Source organism: Ovis aries, chromosome 8 (assembly GCF_016772045.2).
Source record: "Ovis aries strain OAR_USU_Benz2616 breed Rambouillet chromosome 8, ARS-UI_Ramb_v3.0, whole genome shotgun sequence".
NCBI classification, from domain to species: domain Eukaryota; kingdom Metazoa; phylum Chordata; class Mammalia; order Artiodactyla; family Bovidae; genus Ovis; species Ovis aries.
The window spans coordinates 41,620,385-41,626,384 of record NC_056061.1 but is presented as its reverse complement, the minus strand read 5'-3'; the positions used below and the strand labels follow the sequence as shown (position 1 = coordinate 41,626,384).

Below are 6,000 nucleotides of genomic sequence, written 5' to 3'. Positions count from 1 at the left end.
CTACTCACTCCAGTATTCTGGCCTGGAGAATTCACAGAGATGGACACCACTGAGCGACTTTCACTTTCACTTTCAAAGCTTTCCAGCAAAACCTTAGAACGCTAGTTTCTAAGGAATGGGTTTCCTCTATTTGGGGAAAGCGGGCGGGGGGAGTCCAGCTTAACTCAACTCTAAAAAATCTCTCCCTGAACGCATCTACACCCCTTCCCTCCCTTACAGACCAGAAGGACCTGTGCCGGGAAACCAGAGCCCCGCCCACTTAGCGAGCCCTACCCCACTCTGGCCCCGCCCCTAGGGGCTCCCAGTACGCGGTGCGCGCGCCCTTCGGGAGGCGGGGCTGCTCAGGCTCACTGCCCGGCAGCAGCGGGCCACCTCTGCTCTCAGCTTCAGCGTCTCCGCCGGCTGATCCTCTACTGGTGTCTGGATTCCCAGACCCTGGTGAGTAGCTGTAGATTTCTGGGCCCAGCTGGCTCAGTTGTGGCCGGCACTGGGGCCACCCTCGGCGCCTGCGCTCTTACCCGCCAGCCAATCTGCTCGCCTGCAGATGGCCTTTGACCCTGCGCCCCAACGCCCTGCGGCGGCCGCGGCGGGCTGCGTCTCGCTGCGAGCCTCGAGAACTTGGGAACCCCACTCCTTCGCTTTTATACCTAATTTTGCTAGGGTTAGTTTTGTTGTCTTCTATCCTACTTTATCCCGAACCTGTCGGCCTCCTTTCCGCCACTTTTTTGCAGCCGAACCTCTTGTCGCCTCGGTATTTTTCGCTTCCCGGGAAGTTGCGACTTTTAGGAGTGATGGAAAAGCCTTTCACCGCCTTACCCTCTGTCCCCAAACTCGGCCTTGTGCTTCAGGGGCAAGTGGGAAGGTTGAGGCCTACCTGGCTTGGGCTGCAGCAGGAAGGTGGCAGGCTCCGGTCTCCGGACGCCGAGGCGTGGGGAGAGGAGAGCGAGGGTGGCGAGGCCAACGCATAGATGCGTTTTCCATTCACCTGTTCCGCGTTTGGCACTATCATTTTAGACTGTTACCGTTTGCTGAATTGAAGGATGCAACTCTGCTGGAATAGTATCTTTTACGATTTTCCAGAGGAACCAATGAAAATTTAGGCAGTTAGGACTGTTGGTTTCTGTTTCAACAGTTAGAGACCTTGCAGATACAAGTTAAGGAAAAATGTGGAAGTACTTAAAAAAAAATAAAACAAGGGAAGATAATGTTAATTATATGACTTCAGAAAAAGGCAAGTAAGACTGGAATGAGTTGGTTATGTTAAAGTATTAAGGCAGGAGCTTCCTGGGTGTCTCAGTGGTAAAAATCCACCTGCAATGCAAGAGATCCTGGTTTGATCCTTGGGTTGGGAAGATCCCCTGGAGAAGGAAATGGCAACTCACTCCACGATTCTTGCCTGGGAAATCCCATGGACAGCGGAGTGGGCTACATACAGTTCATGGAGTCGCAAGGAGTCAGACATGTTTAGCAACTAAACAACAACAACCAAATTTAGACAATAGTTGAAAGAAAAATACAAAATAAAATCAAGGTATTGCAATATTAAGTCACACGATTGCACATCATTTTCATGACAGTGTGTTACTCCATTCGTATTGAACTATATGTAAACCTTGGAAAAATAGTATTGTGTAGGGAATCTTGCGGATTTCTAGGTTCTATGGATAAAACATTACCAGAGCTGTTGCTGTCAGTCACACGGTGAATATTGAGTATGTAAGAAAATAAACTTTCTTCAGATTTAATCTGGACTACAGTTTATGAGTAAGTAATAACATAATCATCTTTAAGTGAAAACATAATCACATGTTGGCAGTTTTCATCTGTCACAAAATTTATGGTGGTGTATTCTCTAAGCTTGCTTTGTCTAAAATGTAGGAAGGATGTGATAACAGGAGGAGCTTGAGTTCTAGAACTGAATTTCTTTGCTCTTTGCTCATTGCTTAACCTCAGGTTACTCAGCCATTTGTTTGCCCAGGTACTGGGAAGAAGTTGGCAACTGCTCTGTTGGCAGTTTAGTTCAGTTCAGTTGCTCATTTGTGTCTGTCTCTTTGCGACCCCATGGACTGCAGCTCGCCAGGCTTCCCTGTACATCACCATCCCCCTGAGCTTGCTCAAGCTCATGTCCATCGAGTCAATAATGCCATCCAACCATCTCATCCTCTGTCGTCCCCTTCTCCTCCTGTCTTCACTCTGTCCCAGCATCAGGGTCTTTTCCAATGAGTCAGTTCTTCGCATCAGGTCGCCAAAGTATTGGAGCATCAGCATCAGTCCTTCCAATTAATATTCAGGGCTGATTTCCTTTAGAATTGACTGCTTTGATCTTGCAGTCTAAGGGACTCTCAAGAGTCTTCTTCAACACTACAGTCAAAAGCTAGAATTAGTTATATTTCTCTTCAGTGGTTTCTCAGAAGATAATGTCAGGAAAACAGCTAGAAAAAGAAAGCAATCAAAAATCTGTATAACATAATAATAAAAATTAAAAAATTAAATTTTGGGGGGCTTTCTGCATAGCAGGATGGGAGCTAATCCTTTTTGAAATCATAGTATCACACTCATTCTGGATCTCTCGTATCTTGCTAGATCTACAAGTTAAAGTTAATCATTTCAAAGATTGAAAGACCTCCAAATCACAAAAAGCAAAAGTAGAAGACATAGAGTTTCAAAAGAACAAATATATTACTTCTGTGTGTTAGTTTATCATGTGCCCTTTGAAGATGCTAGATTTTCTCTTATCCAATACCCTAAGTACTGAGTAGGTGACTCCTCTGGAAATCTATACATCTATAATTAACTTGGAACTTTTTTCCTCTGAGGTGACTTCTGGAACTTTTTTGTGTTGAAACCAACTAAGTAGTTCCACCACACTTTTTCTACTAAAGATCATTAGACCTGGTAGGCATCTCAAGTTTCATTGTTTTGCTAATTTGGACACAATAGTTTTTAGTAAAATGGATTTTAAAAATTATTGGATCTATCTATTTAGCTATGATTCTTCCTATATAATATGTTCAGTATAGACTGGGCATGTCAACTGTATGTATAGTCTGTAGAACCTGTTTGTACACATACTGCCCAAATAGATACCAATGTCAAAAACAAAAGGGCCAGAAATTAAATTTTTTAAGTTGAACATTTAATAGTCATTGACTAAATATAAGATTGGAGAAGGCAATGGCACCCCACTCCAGTACTCTTGCCTGGAAAATCCCATGGACGGAGGAGCCTGGTAGGCTGCAGTCCATGGGGTCGCTAAGAGTCAACCAGATTGAGAGACTTCACTTTCACTTTTCACTTACATGCATTGGAGAAGGAAATGGCAAGCCACTCCAGTGTTCTTGCCTGGAGAATCCCAGGGATGGGGGAGCCTGGTGGGCTGCCATCTCTGGGGTCGCACAGAGTCGGACACGACTGAAGCAACTTAGCAGCAAATATAAGATATGTTGGGTTCTACTATAGTGTAAAGGTAAGGACTCCATTTCTGGATCTTATGGAACAATCTAGTAGGATGTATAATACATTAAATAGCATGGTGCAATAGATAAAGAGATGCCAATTTAAAAAGTAGATAATAATGTCATAATAGACTATATGGGAAAGTGAGTATTTTTCAGTCTGGAATCATTGGGAGAAGTATCAAGAAGAGGCAACAGTTTAGCTTTGTCTTGATGGATTAGTGTAGTAGTCCAGAAATTAGCCATATGGAGAATAGTGTTTAGAGAGAGTAAACTGTGTGTTAACTGATTGCTTGCTAGACACCTATCTTTAATAACAACCGTCATCAAAATAAATAATTGTTTGTATTCATTCAATATTACACTAAGCCAAAAAAGATTCCAAGGGTTTTGGAATATTAACTTATTTCATCCTCATAAAAATCCTTTGAGTGAGGTAATAACTCATTGTAAAGATGAGAAAGGAAAGGAAATTTTCAAGTCACTTATATAGATGAAATGGCTAAGAAAAGCCCAGCTAGAATTTTAACTGCAGAGTCCAAATTGTAAGCACAGGAGGCCTGTCTTTATTTAGGTAGATTAGATTTATTGGAAATAATATGAAAGGAAAAGAGAAATAGATTTAGAGGTAAAGGAGAGAGCAGCAGCTTTTTTAACTAGATATTTTGTGTTTTGTGTTCATCTATTGCTCTAAAAAGTGGGTCTTACAAATATATAAATGTCTCAGAACTGTTTCATATTTCTTCACTTTTCTTTTTTTAAAATCTAATTGGTATTATTTGATTAAAACATTACCCTTTTATATTTTATTTTGCATATATTATCTTGCATGATTTACAGAACAACTTTGTCAGAAAACAGAACAGTTAATTGTTTTTTAGACCAGTTTTAAAAAAAACTCAGGGTCACACAGTTAGGTTGACATAGTTGACTTGAATGTACATCTTCAAATTCCTGAATCAGTATTCCTTCCATTATGTATCCTGACTCTTCCTTGAATTTCACCCTATTCAGCTAATCAGTGTTTCAAAAATCCATCTTATAATTTCTAAATTGAGTAGTTATTGTGCCCATTCTCTATGATTTGTCAGTATTCATTACCATTGATTATTTCCTTATAAAATACCTATTCCATATACATTTTTCTTCCTTATCTTGTCAACTTTGAAATTTTAGGGCAACAAATCATAGAGGCAGGTCAGAACTTGGTTATATCACCTCTTTATTCCTGTGCACGAGACTGTCACATTCCGTACAAAGTAATGTTACTCCCTGGAGTCCTGCAGTGCAGAGTTGAAAGACTGTATGGGTTGGTCCTTCCTGGAAATAAGCAGGTTTATATTAACAGTTCAGGTCCTCCAGTTTGCTGGTGATAGCTTTTTTCCTTTCTTACCTGTTCTTAAATGATTTTAGACTTAAAAGTTTCAAAAAATAAACAACTTGAAAATCTCTGTATATTTTTCCTGTAAATTCACCAAATGATACTGTTTTGCCATAAAACATTTGCTTTATTGTGACATAGACACATACCTTCATATATTACATTGTATATAATTTTACATACACATTGTATATAATATGTATACGTATGCATATCTTAATATGTTGTCTGATGTTCCTTCATGATTAGATCCAGATTAATGCTGACAGAAGTACTGCAGCAATGATTGTATGTTTTTCTTAGGGCATTCATTGTATAGACTCATGTTAATCTATTTATTCAAATCAACTGATAAAATTAATTTTGATCACTTGTGTAAGGTGGTGTCTGCTAGGTTCTGCACTGTTAAGTTGCTGTATATATTTCCCTTTGTAGTTAATTTGGTATACTTTTTTTTTGGGGGGGACACTCTGCCAATATGTAGATATCCTAATTCTCATAAACCCTATTTCTTTGAACCCCTCATTAATATCCATTAATGATTCTTTCTTGATATAGTAGTAGCCAAGTGGTGATAGTCTAATTCTGTTATTCCATCTAAATTTATTAATTGGTATTCCATTATGTTTTTATTTATTCCATTTATTTATTTTCACATTTTTAAAATATCAGTATGGATTCATAAAGTCTTATTTTTTAAAAAAAATAAATAAAGCCTTATTTTATATCTGTAATTTATTATTCTTATTCATAATTTTGATGTTGAAATCAGCCCATGTTTTGTCAGTAGTTGCCTCTTTAAGCTAACTTCTGTGTCCTATGAAGATATCTCTACATTTTTTGAGTAATTCCTGATTTTCAGGCCATACTGGTTTTCATTTCAGGCTGATTTTCCTTTACAAGTTGTTCCAAGCTCATCTTGTACTTTCTTAGCCACATTCTTGAAATCAACCTGGTTCTATTCAGTATAGAAGGGTATGTAAAATTCACAATGTTGTCATCAGATGGGTTTATTGCTGCAAGGATTTCTTTGGTTCTAGACTCTCAGGGGACAGAACTAGGAAATAATGTGCATGTATTTGTATGTGTACACACCCATTTACCCACCCCCACACATGAATTTGTTTATCTTTTAAAAGCCATGCATCCATATTGATACTGCCA

General features: G+C 39.2%; 1 protein-coding gene across 1 annotated transcript in view; it reads left to right on the top strand.

The window, feature by feature from the left end:
- The first annotated feature begins 303 nt into the window (after nucleotides 1–303).
- Nucleotides 304–6,000, top strand: part of MANEA (mannosidase endo-alpha) — an 85,881-nt gene continuing 80,184 nt past the window's right edge. Inside the window, exon 1 of the mRNA XM_004011265.6 lies at nucleotides 304–438. The gene's annotated coding sequence lies outside the window, so the exon portion shown is untranslated. The remainder of the gene's footprint in view (nucleotides 439–6,000) is intronic.